The sequence below is a fragment of the Astyanax mexicanus genome, chromosome 6 (genome assembly GCF_023375975.1).
Source record: "Astyanax mexicanus isolate ESR-SI-001 chromosome 6, AstMex3_surface, whole genome shotgun sequence".
Classification (NCBI taxonomy): domain Eukaryota; kingdom Metazoa; phylum Chordata; class Actinopteri; order Characiformes; family Acestrorhamphidae; genus Astyanax; species Astyanax mexicanus.
Window position 1 is genome coordinate 42475200 of NC_064413.1, and position 16382 is coordinate 42491581.

Here is a 16382-nt window from a genome sequence, read left to right on the forward strand (position 1 = left end):
ACTCTGGTAATTACACAGAGTATGTATCTTTTTTTTTTTTTTCAAAACATATTAGGCCCTACCTTACATCCTGCGCAAGGCAAGTCGTAATGCTAATTATTATCTCACACCCCATGGCAAGTCTATTTTCACAACTTATGCCTGCATCATTTAAATAGCAACAGAGTTTTAGAAATATATCTACTCTGATGGGCATGGTGGTCTGAAAGTGATGTGTGTTCAGGTAAATTTCTGGAATATTGCTATCTTGGCAACTGAAAACACAGGTGTGCCAATGACTGAAATTATCCTAGACAACAGTCAACAGACATTTATTGCTATCTTGGCAACGGTACACCCTGCTTGTTACACACGCCAAGACATGCAGCAGTGCACAAGCCCAACTTTTACGTCAACTATAAATAGAATTCAAACTGAGTCACGTGACGACGTACATGGACTCGGTCGTAGCTAGCTAGAGCTCTCGGTGCGACATCCCTCATTTTTATGATTTATCGAGTTGAGTCCTGATTTTGTTGCCGTGTTTGAGCCACCAGCAGAGCTAAGGATGTCTTTGAGCAGAAAACAGCTGCCCTTTTCCCCGAATTCATCGCCGACAAAAAAGAAGGTGAAATCTAACTTGCCGTCGCCTCAGTACAACATGGCGGATCCCCTCGTGCGGCTGGAGCAGACGATAATGGCGGAGTTTTCTGCTATGCGGGAAGAATTCTCTACGCACATGACTACTTTTCAAAGTGTGTGTTCAAAGTTAGACTACCTCATGGGCGAGCAAAGAGAGCAGAAGAAACTTCTGTTGGAGCATTCTGAGCGTCTAGTCACCCTCGAACGGATGGTGGTTGATCTGCAGGACCGGAGCCGCCGGAACAACCTACGCATTCTCGGTCTACCGGAGGGTGCGGAGAAGGACGACCCTATCGGCTTCGTCAAAAAACATCTCCAGGTCTGGCTACCAGGGTTATCCGGCCGGGAGTTTGAAGTTGAGCGTGCCCACCGTATCTACTCCAGGGTCTCGATGGATCGCGGAAGACCCCGCGCCTTTATATTCCGCCTGCTCAGGTACAACGACCGAGACCTCATACTTAAAGAAAGTAGGAGCGCGGGTCGTCCGACCTGGAACGGCGCGCATCTGAGTTTTTTCCCGGATTTCTCTCCGGCGACGGCCAGGAAACGCAGCGCTTTTACCACAGTGAGGAAGGCTCTGAGGGAGGCAGGAGTTCAGTCTTTCCTCCTGTACCCAGCGGTTCTGAAGGTGATTCAAAACGGAGAATCGCATTTATTGCAGTCTCCTGAGGAAGCCCAGCGATTCCTGCCGGCTGCCCCTGCATCTTCTTGACTCAGGCTGGTACCCAGTTGTCAGCAGCGGTGTGCGCTGATATGTTACCGATAGTTATTTTGGTTTCTTTTTATATGATCTCTTTACCTTTATAGATGGGACTCACTCCTTCTGTTTATATTTGAGGCATTAAGAGGGATGGTCGTGTTGAACCAGCCTGGCGGCTAGCTAGGTCAATGTCGCTGCCACGGACCTTAAGTTGGGGAGGGGGTTGTGGACGTGGGTCTGTTCGATACCCAGTCCTACTCTGTTCGGGTTCTCAGGGGGATATGGGTTGTGTTGATCTTAATGTTCCTGAAAGGTGTGTAGTTGGGCAGTACGTCTGTAATTGTTTGATATTAATCCTTGTTTGTTTCTTATGGAGATCATTTATTAAGGATCTGTCTTTTCAGTATTTATGGCTTTGAATATTTTGAGCTGGAACATTAATGGTCTAAATGAGCCTCTTAAACGCGCTAGTTTTTTAGATCTACTTCAAAGAAAGCAAATTGACATTGGTCTGATCCAGGAATCTCATTTAAGAGCTGCTGATATTTCTAAATGCAATAATAAATTCTTTAGAGTTGCTGCCTATGCATCGGCTAATAATTCAACAAAGGGTGTTCTTATTTTAGTAAGGAGGAGCTTACAGATTACGATTTTAAACCAGGGAAGTGATGAAGATGGGAGAATTACGTATATAACTACAACAGTGGGAAACCGGAAGATAGCTTTTGTATCAGTTTATGCTCCCACTCCTAGAGATCCCGGTTTTTTTCCTTTTCTGTTAAATTTTCTAAATAACCTAGTTGACTTTGAGCTTGTGGTGGGAGCTGACATGAATGCAGTGATTGATTGCCATTTAGATAGATCAAGAAGCGACCTCTCTCATAATCAGTTAGCTTCTAGTTTAGAACTTAAGCATTGTATATCCACTCTATCTCTGCTCGATTGCTGGCGACACTTTAACTCGACTGCTAGGCAATATACGTTTTTTTCTGCAAGACATAAATCCTATTCTAGAATCGATTTTTTGTTCATATCCAGCACCCTCGTCTCAGAGATTAGTACTACATGTATCTGGCCAATGTCTCTCTCTGATCATAATAGTGTTTTTGCTAGGCTGCGTATTCCTACGTTACATGGTCGAGCGGCTAGATGGCGCTTTAATACAAATTTGTTATATGATGAGGATTTTTGCTCTCAATTTAGGAGTAAGTTGTCCGAATTCCTTCATTTTAACCAGGGCTCAGTGGACGATCCAAGAGTTTTGTGGGGAGTGCTGAAAGGATTTATTAGAGATAATTCTATTGCTTATGCCTCGTGGCGGCAGAAATGGCGCAGACAGATGATATCCGAATTTGAAATGAAACTTGATGCTCTAGAAAAGTCCAATCAATACTCCTTCTCTGATGTTAGGTCAAAACAAATAGTTGTCATTAAAAACGAGCTAAACATTTTACTGAGGGAAAGAGCAGAATTCCTTATCAAGCGAGTCAGACAAAATTACTATTTTAATGGAAGTAGGCCAAGTCATCTGTTAGCCCAGAAGCTCAGGAGTAATGAAAAACTCTCAAGTATAACAACAATAAAGTCGCATGATGGAGTCTTTGTTACGGATCAAACACAAATTAATAATGTTTTCTGTAGTTTCTTTTCAAAGCTATATGCATCTGAAATCTCAAGTGAAGCTCTGGATTTTGCCTCCTTTTTTCAATCCTTAGATTTACCACATTTGTCCATGGAACAGACATCTTTCTTAGATCAAGATATCTCTCTTTCGGAATTGAAAAAGGCCCTCTATCAGATGAATAAAGGGAAGTCACCAGGTTTGGATGGGATACCAGCCGAGTTTTATTTATTTTTCTGGGAGGAGCTGGGAACTTTGATGTTAGAAATGTTTAACTATTCTTTAAATGAGGGTGAATTTCATAAAGATGTAAACATAGCTTTAATTTCATTACTGCTTAAAAAAGATAAAGATCCAACATTTTGCAGCAGCTATCGACCAGTATCTCTTATAAACGTAGACATCAAGTCATTTGCAAAGATATTGGCCAGTCGTTTAGAATCTCTTATGCCCGTAATAATTAACTGTGATCAGACAGGCTTTATAAAGACACGCTCAGCGGCTGACAATATTAGACGCCTTCTGCACATTATTCACGCTGCAGACACATCAATGACGGATTGGGCCATATTATCACTTGATGCTATGAAGGCCTTTGACAGGCTGGAATGGCCTTATTTGTGGTCTGCATTGGAGCATTTTGGCTTTGGGGCGCGCTTTATCTCTATGATCAAAATATTATATGCAAACCCTTCTGCAATGGTCCTTACAGGTAATAAATGTTCTTCTCCGTTCTCTTTAGGGAGGGGCACACGTCAAGGGTGCCCTTTGTCAGCCCTTCTCTTTACAATATCACTAGAACCCCTCGCTCAAGCAGTGCGCAAATTGATACCTAGCTCACCTATTACCGTAAAGGATTCCCATCATTATATTTCCCTTTATGCTGACGATATTTTGTTATTTTTGGACAGGCCTATTTTGTCAATTCCAGCCCTGCTTGATTTGTTTAATGATTTCGGAAAGATTTCAGGCTACAAAATAAATTGGGATAAATCTTCGCTCCTTCCCTTGAACTTTGATCTCGAACCTAGCACACTACCAACTCACATTCCTGTGGTGAAACATTTTAGGTATTTGGGGATAGACATATATCCCTGTGTAAATAAGATAGTCCTTAAAAATTTTAGCAAGATACTTAAACAAATTAAGATAGATACGCTTAATTGGGCACATTTGCCTACCTCTTTGCATGCTAGGATTGCAGTGGTAAAAATGAATATTTTGCCTAGATTAAATTTCTTTAGTTATATGCTGCCTCTGCCCGCCCCCATAAACTACTGGGATACACTGTCAAAGATATTGTCTACTTATATTTGGAATGGCAAAAGACCTCGAATAAAGCTGTCCACTTTACAGAGATGTAAGTCAGATGGTGGTCTTGCTTTTCCAGATTTCAAGAAATATGCTCAAGCCTTTACTTTAAAACCTTTGTCAACATGGTTGAACCCGCAAGCACAGAGTTCTTGGCGCTCGGTAGAAGAGGCTCTCATAGCTCCCTATAAGTTACAGGATCTTATATTCTCTGAAATTCCAACTAGACATTGTAGATTATATTTTGGACCGGTAATCTCTCACCTTATATTAACCTGGCGAACAACTGTTAGGCAATCAAACTTGCATGTGAAATGGCACAAGCACTCGCCACTCTTTCGTAATCACAATTTGTTAATAGGAAATGCTCCTTTTGTTTGTCCCCAATGGGAGAGCAGGGGAGTTTCTACGCTTGGAGATATCTGTGATGAAAATGGCTTAAGGTCTTTCCAAGACATCAGTGAGCAATTTAATCTACCTAGATCCACTTTCTTTAGGTATCTGCAACTTAAATCGGCTCTTTGGCCACACAGAACCTCTCTAAACTGTGTACTAAAGCCCCACCCAATGCTTGAAGTGATCTATCCCAGTAGCCAATCTTGTTCTGCTTCAAATATTTATACCTTTTTAATTAGAGCCTCATATAAGCAGCTTGCGCTGGCTGCTATTTGGGCAAAGGATCTAGATTTAGAAGACCCGGAATTTTTTGAGAATTCGGCGTGGGAAGTTATCAGTCTATCTTCAAAGAATCCTGATCACCAAATAATACATTGGAAATTTTTACATAGATTCTACCTTACACCAAAAAGACGATTTCATATGCATTTATCGCAGTCTCCAATTTGTAATTTATGCTCTTCAGGGGAGCTTGGTACTTTTTTGCATTATTTTTGGTTTTGTAATGAAGTCAATAAATTCTGGCGTCGGATCTCCATGGATCTCACAGCTCTATTGAACCATAATGTTCCATGCTCCGCGCTTGTTTTTCTTTTGAATGATTTTTCCTCACTTACCATTTCAGTGCAACAGAAGAGACTTTTACTTTGTGCTCTAACAGCAGCGAAAAAGGTGCTGGTAAATAGATGGAACCCTCCACATCATGTCTCACGCCATCAGTGGATTTTGACGGCGCTTGATATAATTTCAATGGAGTTGTCGGTTGCCCGCATGCATGGTGCCAAACAAAGAACTATTATTGCCTGGAAAGATGCACTACAAGCTATGGAGGCTTTATTAGTCTCTTAATGGCTTATATGAATATTTTCCTTCTATATTGTACTGTCCGTTAAGTTGATATTCTCTGTTTTGTATGATGATCCATCAACACACCCAGGGAAGGGAAGGGGCGGTAAGGGGAGGGTGAGGGGTCGGGGAGGGTGGTTTTGTTTGCTGTTTTCTTTTTTCTTGTCTTGTTAACTCATTGTAAAACGGTATCAAAACTAATAAAAAATTGGTCACAAAAAAAAAATAGAATTCAAACTAAAATAAAATTGCTGTTCTCGTAAATGACCTGCTCGTGCAGCTTCACAGAATGAACATGCAGAAGCCCTGCACCATTAAAATAACAATCCGCCAAAGTCGAAGCACACAACTTGATGATAGCATAGATACACTGACATGATAAGATGTTGCATGGATGCTTGTACCAGGACACTGATACCACTAATTACTATATTTTGTCCACTCACAATTCAAGAATACTACTTCTTTTACATCTAAAGCACTTACCTATTGGAAATGTTTCTATACAACTAGTTTTCTTCATTAAAATTCCATATGTGCAACACAAAGATAAGAAGTACAACGAACGCATCTCCAAAAAAACATTCTTCTGAAAACAAGGGTATTATTCAGCAGATCACACAGCCTCCTTGCAGCAATAACATACCATACACTGGTATTCCAACATTAGAAGCTGAAACAGTTCTGTAAATGATAGATTACATTCATTTACAGCAGCATTACTGAGGTCAGGAACTGATTTGGGGTAATTAGCTCTGAATCACAAACACCACTCCAACAAACCCCAGAGGTGCTGAAAAGAGCTCCATCACTCCAGAGAACCCAGTGCCACTGCTTCACAGACCAAACATGAGAGGCCTTATAACCCTCCAGCTGAAGCCTGTGCTGTGCTTGTTGTGATCTTAGGTTGATGTGCAGCTGTTCCAGAGCATCCTATTCTAGAAGCAGGGGGCTTTTCTGTAGATGGATAAGTGAGAATAAACAATTGAAGGTGTTCAGTGGAAGGTTAAAGAATATTAAGCTTAATGGGTATAACAGTGTGTGCATGCCTGAATAATTATAAGTCTCTGATTAATGTATATTTAAGATAAATGTAGGTCCCTTACATTTATACATGTGAATAGTTAATAAAACTGGATTGTTTAAGAAAATTAAATTTGAACATAACCTGAGATTTAAAAATGTAAAGCAATTCATATGTCGTAAATATGGGGATGACAAATATGGGGAGGTTATTATGCCCTGATTGCTTCACCATCAATGGTGAAGATATGAAAAAAATTATAATTTTAGTTATGATAAGAAGAAAATATATCATCCTTGAAAAATTGAAAGTAAAAAAAGGAAGAAGATGAGCAGCAAAAAGAAGGATGAATTATAATAAAAAAAAACAACAAAAAAAAAAACAAGCCATTAAGAAGGGAGAAGACAGGATATTCTAGAGAAACACTATCAGTGTGATTTCTAGTGTTGTAACTGGTTTGATGGTATATGGAAAAGTACCAAAGACACAATTTAACTAGTTATCTAACTCTATTAGAGAACACTCTTTCCATTGTGAGATTTACACTATGTGTCTAAATGTGTGAGGACACCCATTCTATTAAATGCATTTAGCTAGATATAGTTGCACCCACTGTAGTCCTTGCAGAGAAATACTGCCACTAGAATATGACTCTCTGGAGCAGATAATCACAAACCTAATGCAAGGCATGGCATGCAGGGGTATTAATCCGCCAAGTATTGAGCTGTGAAGCAGTGGGATTGTGTTCTCTGAAAAGAGGGTGCTCCATCTAATACTTTTAAGATGAGTTGGGCTGGTGATAATTCAACATCCCTTTGAATCTCACCGTAGTTCCTCATTTATACAATAAAATCCTCACAGCAGTGTTCCAATATCTAGTAGAAAGTCATTCCTGGACAGTATGTCAACAAAAGCAGGATAAACTATTTTTACTACCCTTGATTTTAAAAAGAAACAATGAGTAACAAAGAGGAATTGTTCTTAGGTGTTTTTTTTAAATAAATATCAAAGTTACGAAGTTACAAACCCTAACATGATACTAAAGCCCAACAAACCCTAGAAATAGTGAAAAACACAACTGTCTTAGTCTTTATTCATTCGTAATTCACAGTGTTATTCACATAACCTCCACATTAACCACGCTAAACATTATATTTCCTGAATCTGTGACCTCTGCAATCTGAACCCTGTGAGTTGTCATGCAGCAATCCGCCACAGGTGATATGAAGATTAATGTGCACGGTGACCGCAGTGGTCCGCTCAGGTGCTTTCAGAGAGCCCATTAAGCGGCCTTTCCCCCGGGGCGAGACTGTGAATAATGCAGGCTGTGTGGGAGCAGATCCTGTCGCAGACCCTGGGTCTGGTTTCTTCTCAGAGAATATCCTGCAGTCACAGGTCAATACAGCGTCCTGCTCGACAGTGTCATGCGGCGCGTACATGACCACACATATCACAGCTTCAAAAGCGGAGTAGACTTACAGCAAGTAATCATAGACCTCCCGGAACAGATTGAAAAAGGAAAAGATAATTGTGGGCCTGTGTGTAACAGCCCTCCCTTCTCCTGTTCACTCCCTCCCCCCAGTCACTTTTTCCATTTTCTATTTTAGCCTACCCACTGGTCAGTCAGTCCCTGTCCAGCTCCCATTACTCTGTCTGTACCACACTACTATATGCATACTTAAAAGCACACAGGTAAGTTTTCATTTAATTGTTCCATATGTATTATATACACATGTATGCATCTATAGACTGTCCATTTACTGGCTGTGTGTGAGAGACATAGCATGTGTCTATGTTCAGAAACTGTGAAAAAAAGAGTCCCTATGCTCCAGTGATTCCTAGCTGCCAACACACTTGCAGTCCAAGCAGTGCAGATCTTCTAAGATGTCCTTGTCCTATTTAAGATTTTGATATTTGAGCACATCCTCATAATCTTAAAGTATGCGAATGACTCGCCATCATGCACACATCTCAGCTATAGCAGATGCTAACAGGAAAAAAATATTAAACAGTGATCCACAGGAGAATTTACAGAAATTACGGAACAAATGGGCAGCATTGTTAATTTACTGCAATCAGGAAACATAATTTTGCAATTTATGGTGTTTTCACACCAGCACTGTATGATCCGGATAAAATGGACGTGCGCCTTTGGTGTAGTTCATGTCGGCAGGTGTAAAGACAGTAACTCTGGAGCAGTTTGTTTGTGGCGAGAATATGATCCGATGATTTGATAATGTTTGAGCTAAAGAGCTGTTTAGGTGTAGTTTAACAGTATTTATTACCCAAATATATACTAAAGTCTTGTACTTAGCTGCAATCTAAGCTGTTTTCACACTATATGTGGTATGTACTGCACTCTGCGTTAACAGACATGCAACTGAACAGACATCTGCTCAAAATAATTCAGCACAAAAAAGAACTTAAAATAGTTAAAAGCACAGTGGCAAATTTCTGCATTTAATGTAAAACAGCTTTACACTGCACAAACACACATGTTGGTCCAGTACAGAGAACCTTCCTGTGTTTACTGACTTGCTTCCACCCCAGACAGCCCTGACCAATTGGCTAAGATTACGAGACTCTGTGTTCTTGTTGTTCATTGACACATTTTGTTGTACTAGCAATTTTCAATGTGTGAAACTAACCAATCCAAATCAAAATTGACCAAACCAAGGGGAAAAAATGCTTCAAGTAAACTTTGGACTACATGCGTGAAAACACCCTTAAAGATACTTTTATCCCAGAAAAGCTTTAGTCAAGTGCACTAATACAGTAATACAGTAAATGTTAAAATGGCATATGTGAATAATATATGAACAATATGTGAACTGAATAAGGTTTTTGCAGTGTCATCTGACGGACTGGACATCACAGGGGTTCGGCTAAGGCTTGAGTCCTGCCCTTTACACACTGAAATTACTCTTGGTATAATATGGTATTAGCATATAGTGGTAGCGCCCTATATGCTACACACTAAGAAAAGTAAGTACAGATTTGTACTTAAAAAAGTACAATGCTTGTCGCTGGGGCTGTACCTTATATCGAGGTACAAAAAAGTACCTTTTAGTGAAAGTCCTTTTTTGTACCCATGTTTTTGTGCCAGTAAAGATTATAAAGATTAGAAACATTATCATCAACTAAATATGTGCCAAAAACTTCATGATCCAAAATTGTCTGGCTTTCAAATAAAAAAAAATGCAAATAAAGTATATATTGTTTATTAGTACAGTGATACAGAATACTGAATGTACCTTTTGTCTGGTTAAATGGTACAAATCTGTACTTATTGCTGAAAGTACTTCAGAGGGCACAAATCTGACCCTGTAAAGACTAATATTGTACCTTTGAGGGTACAATTATGAAGAGTGTACCTTTGAGTACAAAAAAGTACTTGTATCGTACCTCTGTTTTTTAGAGTGTAATTAGGAATGCAAAGGTTCAGTTCCTCCTTAAATGCTGCAACTATATTCACACAATCACACTAACCTCCCTTGCTTTTGTTACACCTTAAACAGTGAAGACATTACAGTTAACTGGATGAAACTGCTGCACCATTTAAGGTGACACAAAACTGCAAGCTGGAGAATGAACAACTATGTTGGTTTCTTTTTCTCCTGCTGCTGTTATAAAATTAGTATTCGCCAGCTGCTCATTTGTTTTTTCCTGTTCCATCTTAAATAATAAAACTATATTCAGGAACTATAATTTGGAACTTACTGGTATTGTTATTCCACCTTAAATTGTACAACTGAATCATTTAATGCATTCATATTCGTGTGAATCTCAAACACAATATAAAACCCTTGCACTTTAAAGACAGTGTATGAATGTGATGTGCAATTATTACTACAGCACTTATCTATACAAATTATTACCATGAAACATTCAGATAATGAAGTATTTCAAAAATGATACATCCAAAATAAAGTACAATTCAAATAATAATCAATTCTGTCACCATATATTAAATTAACTTAGGTTAATATAATGTTGTTTTTCATAAAGTTCAGAGATAAACAGTAATGGAGTTTAAATACCCACATGAAATAAAAGTGTGCTTAGAATAATCTTAAACCTAATCTTTAAGTTAGATTTAAAACATGTCACTTATTGGTTCTTTTGGGTTAGTGCTGTTTTTTTTTTGTTTTTTTCTAAAATGCTTTAAAACATATGCACATATAAAACTTCCAACCACGCACGCACACACACACACACACACACACACACATACACAGTTCTGTCTTAATTAGCGTGAGTGAGGGGCTTGTGTGTGGCCTGGAGGGGGAAATAGGTGGAGCACTGTGCTGAATGTGATCCCTGTCAGATGCAGGATGTCTGCACACTCTCTCACAGGCACTAACACACACACACACACACACACTTACACACACACAACATAGACTTGCTACTTCCTCATATATGTTAAGTACCTGAACCAGCTGAGAACATACTGCTAAAACACTAGATACTCCTCTGACCGACAACAGAGAGAGAGACCAAGAGACAAAGAGAGACAGACAGAGAGAGAGACAGACAGTGTGACACAGAGTGAGCTATGTGCTGATTCCTACTTGTTCTGTTCTGTACTGAATGGTATTCCATTCATGTATGTAAAGTGACGAAAGTTGGCCAGAGTGGGCAGAAAGGCCTTTATCAGCCTGCAGACTCGCCAACACATCTCTCTTTGTTGGTATTTTCACACCCATTCACACGGCTGTATTGCAAGAGAGGCCCTCCTGTCAAAGAAAGAGAAACAACCCTTCACACACGTGCGCGCGCACACACACACACATATACGCAAAGTTCTCACACATTCATCCAGGTCTCTGTAAAAACATCACAGGAACCATCAAACAGCCTTTCAACAGTGGCCACAACATGTCAGCAATGACGTGAAAAGTGTTTTGTTCTTTTTTTTAAGAAAATGCAGATTTTCAACGATGATTGATACGATACACAAAGACAATATTTGTATATAAAAAAGAATAATGTTTTTTTTGCCAGACCGCCTAGTGTGCTTTCTGCTGAATGACTTACTGAATAAGTGACTGATGATCTTTTTAAAAGTACTGTTTTTTCTGCCAAGCTTTAGTGATGAGAGGTACTGTTATCATTGTTCTATTGTATGGATTGCCTAAATCTTTAACAGCAGCAACATTAGCGGCATTTACAGCAGGCCACTGAGCTCGTCCAGCATAACTACTCTACTACTTAGCATCACTACACCAGTGTTAGTCCCAAGCCATGTTTTTCAGGGCCCTTTACCACTAAAAAATAGTAAAAAATAGTAACAAAAAAAACAATATATATACATATATATATATATATATACGTATATATATATATATATATATACGTATATATATATATATATATACGTATATATATATATATATATATATATATATATATATATATATATATATTTTTTTTTTTTTTTTTTTTTTTTTCATCTGAAGGCTCTGAAAGCAAGACTTGAGTTCTTTACTAGTCAGAGTTATATACACTGGAGCAAAAAACATAATAGATATACAGTAGCTATATTTTATGCCACAGCATGCTACATTTAAATTTTCCCACATAAAAAGGTTAAAAACCCATATCATATTGCTGTGACCAGAGAAAACCATGTTAAATGAAACAAATGCAAGCATTAGACTTACTTATGGCATGTTATTTTCCCTTTTGAGATGATGAAAAACCTTGTGTAATTGATGCCCTGGTACTCACTAGTTGAATTAAAGAGCCTTTAAACTCTAAACAATATTTTTTCCATTAAAAGCTGAAATGTGTTCCTTTAAAAAAAATAAACTTACCAGTCCTGCTTACAATTTTATAAACATACCTAAACAATAAAATATTATTTTATTTTAATAGCTTCCATCTCATGTTTAGCAGTGCTATACGCGTTGATGATTTGTCCATGTACTTTGGTACGCAGATACTCACAATATGTAGTTCAGCCTATTAATAATACCGCCCCCTGCTGACTTCCAACCATCTGCATCTCACCGCTATCTATCAGAGGCACACTGCTGTTGCTGCAGCTCAGCCAATCAGCTCTGCCTCCCCGCCTCTAAACCCATACTTCACCCAGTGCCCCTCCCAAACCACACCTTATCTTTTTTAGCCTTTTTTTTTTAAGCTGAGGGTGGAGTCAGTAAATATTGGGGGCTTTAGTGCCTCTTTAATAATACAATTATTATTATAACAATTTAAAAATATGTTAATTAAGTTCACAACTTTCATATAATAATAGTCACAACCCTAAAACCAGTCACACGAAGCATAGCAAGCTAAACTAAGTAGCAAAATCTATCTGTTCTCAAGTTTGTCATTGCTTGGGCAATTCCAGAATTTTTCAGAAGCTTTTTTTAACTTTTTTAATTTTTTAACCGGTACAGTCATTTGCACACATAACGAATAACATAAAAGATGAAAAACAAAATTATGCAAATAATGAACTAACCACATTAATATTCCGTCACACTCACATTAAGTAAGACTGGCTAAAAGTAGGATGTTTTGCCTCCTTTTATTCCTGGGCTTTTTCTGTATTAAAGTTTAGATTTTTGATAAGAAACATGTTGTCTGCCACATACACAATACATATTTAAATTATTTCTGACACAGCACACGCATAGCTCGTCTAATCAGTGTAAGAGAAGTACTGCCAATATAATAGACTCTCTGAAGCTGAGGAACATGAACCTATTGGCACAATGTCTAATCTCAGGCTTGGTCTGGAGTGGTATATAAGCCCTCAGCATTGAGCTGTGGAGCAGTGGAACTGTGCTCTATGAAATAATTGTGCTCCATCCAAATACTTTTGGCATGAGCTGGTGAGCTGTGATTTGGGATGGTTGTGATCATCCAAAATCCTGATCTTACTAACGCTAACAACAATGTTTCATGGGGTGTCCAGAGACATCCTGTAACAGAGAGGTCAGAAAAAAAGTGGAATGGAATGGAAGAGAGTGTGCTTAAAAATATAGTTTGCCAAAATGTTTTTTTTTTGTTTTTTTTTCTTGTAGAACAGATATCTGAAGGACTATTCAATTGGTTTGAATGTTTAAAAATAAAATGTACAAGAAGAACGTGTGAAGAACTTCCATTTAAGGTTTAAAGAACTTCCACAAGTAAAGATGACATACCGAATTGAAAGCTTTAACCAGAACCTTACATTCAAGCCAAGAACCATTTAGGAACCTTTTTTAAGAGCTCATGACTAAATGGCATTGGGTTGCAGAAGACAGATTTTTGAAAGCTAACTTCGGTGGTCTTTCTTCATCCACTCCCACCCTCTCCCTCCAGGATGTCAGTTCCAATCTAAACCAATTCCCTGGCCTCCGACCCAAATCATCGCCCGGGCCGCAGATTGCTTGAATATGGGCCCGTGAATCTGATACTCTGTTGGGTTTGGGGCTTGACAGAGGTGCTGAGCGTTAGGTGATGAGGGGGCCCAGCCGGCCGCCATATTGCCGCCCAGTATGCAGTGTCATGTTCACCCAACAATCGCCCGTGTCCCTGCAGCAGGGTAAACAACAGAGGCTGTCAGTCGGTGTCAGGTTCGGCCTTTTCAAAGCAAAGCGGGGCAGAATGACAGATGAGGGCTCTAAGTGTGGCTGACATGCCGCTGATAATGGCGATTTGAGTGCTGATATGGAAAGGCAAAGTGAGATGTGTGAGGCAGATATTCTCCCCCAAAACACACACACCGCTATTACAAACACACTGCTGTGAGGACTGTGAGGTGCTTTCACTGAGGGTCACCCATGTGCTGGATTCAGAGATTCAGGTGGAATTTTTACAGCCGTTATGATCGTGCAAACTTTAATTTTGAAAGTGCAAGTTTGCACTTATAACAAGCTGAATGTCTGATTGTTTGATTGGAAAAAGCAAATGCAAAAAACTTTTGCATAGAATAGAAGAGAGCAGAACATGGCCTGTTTGGGAGGGGGGAGCTTTTGATCTATTAATATAATCCACAAATAATCATTTTTTGAATTACCAAGTCACCAACACATGTGCAACAACTGATCACATTACTGACGGTGACAAAATTCTGAAAAGTCACCAGATAGCACAATAAAAACTGATCATGAAGTACTAGCTTGGGGACAGCTTGGGAATGCCCACTCCTGTATATGTTATGAGGTGTTCTCTTGTGAGTAAGGCTGAACACTGGCTAGTATGCTAAGTGTACAGTGGACAGTGGACAGGGTGGTAATGTTTGTTACTAGCGCCATCTGCCATAACTGGTCTGAGACACACCCACAGCCATCCTTTAGCTTTCAAATGAAGCTCTAAAATGGCTCTTAGCAAACAGTCCAATATCAGCAAAGTCCCACACAAAGTGCAGGTAAGAGGTCTTAAGTTTTAAGTTACCGTACACTTTCTCCAACCACTGACCAGTCCACCACTATCACTCACTCACTGGCTCTCACTGTCAGCTCCAGTGCCCCCTCCCTACATTTCCCAGCCAGAGCCTCCCGACTGGCTGGACTTGTAATTTTGAGTACAGTCATAGCACTTAGTAACCCCTCCCCACTGATATTTCCATTTTCACCACTAACTTATTCAATCTGTCACCCAAAATTGTCCAACTCTGGATCACACCACTTCTGACACCAATATGGCATAGATGACTACATAAAGCACTTAGCAAAAGAAGCTCTTTATTGTGAATCAAAGCAAAACGCCTCACATGAGTCAGTTAATGAATCAAGGAGTGAATAATTCATTCAGCAGCAGTATAACTCTTAGAGCTTCCACAAACACACAGCCCAGTCAAAGCCAACAACCACAAGTTGTCCACAGTGATGACACAACTGACACAATGTCTGTGCCCCCATGTCAAATGGCACCCAAATAAACATGCAACACATGCAAGACTTATAGAAACAAGCAAAACACATTAAACAAGCATGAAACCCTTGCTTAACAGCAACACAACCCTGTTTGCATGTGATAAATTACAAGATGCTTATGTGATATACTACAGCCAAGTGAGTGATTAACACAATATAAGAGTGAGTTTTCAGTTTAACAAAAACAACAGCCTTAAAATCATCAGTCATAAACTCACAAGGCAGTGAATTAGATGACTATACACATTGCTGTAAATATTATGCTTTAACTGGCAGATGACTTCACTATGGGAATAGTTGAAGAGAGCCAAGTATGTTCTACTTAAATCAGACCAGTTACCAGATAGCAAGAGTCATTTCTATATATACACTATGTCGCAGTTTCCCAGACAGGGATTAAGCCCAGTCTTGGACTACACAGCATTTTGAATAGAGATTTCCATTGAAAGGAAAATATAGTCTATGACTAGGCTTAATCCATGTCTGGGAAACTGGCCTTATATGCCCAAATGTTAGTGGGCACCTCTTCTAATAAAGCACACACAGCTTGTCTAGTCTTGCCCTGTAGTATTGTAGTATTGCCAATACAATAGGGCTATTTGTAGCATATAAACACATATAAACTTATATGCACCATGCCTAATGCCTGGTGTGGGATGGAGTATTGAGCTGGGGGACAGTAAAACTGTGAAATCTCTCTGGAATGATGGTTTACAAAACTTTTGTCCTGACCCCACTAATCATAGCCTCACAGAAATGCTTTAAAATCTAGTATAAAGCCTTTTCTGGACAGTAGAAACTGTGACTCCAACAAAAGCGGAATATAGTACTTTTTAATACCCTTGACTGCTGTATGGTTTGCTACCCTTTAAGTGAAGTTAAAGATTAGGGTGTCCAGGCTGATACAAATTTTCCCAAAAATTGTAGGACAGTCCCTAGAGGATCAATTTAACACAGCTAATGGTAAAGAAATAGAAGCATTAGCGAGTA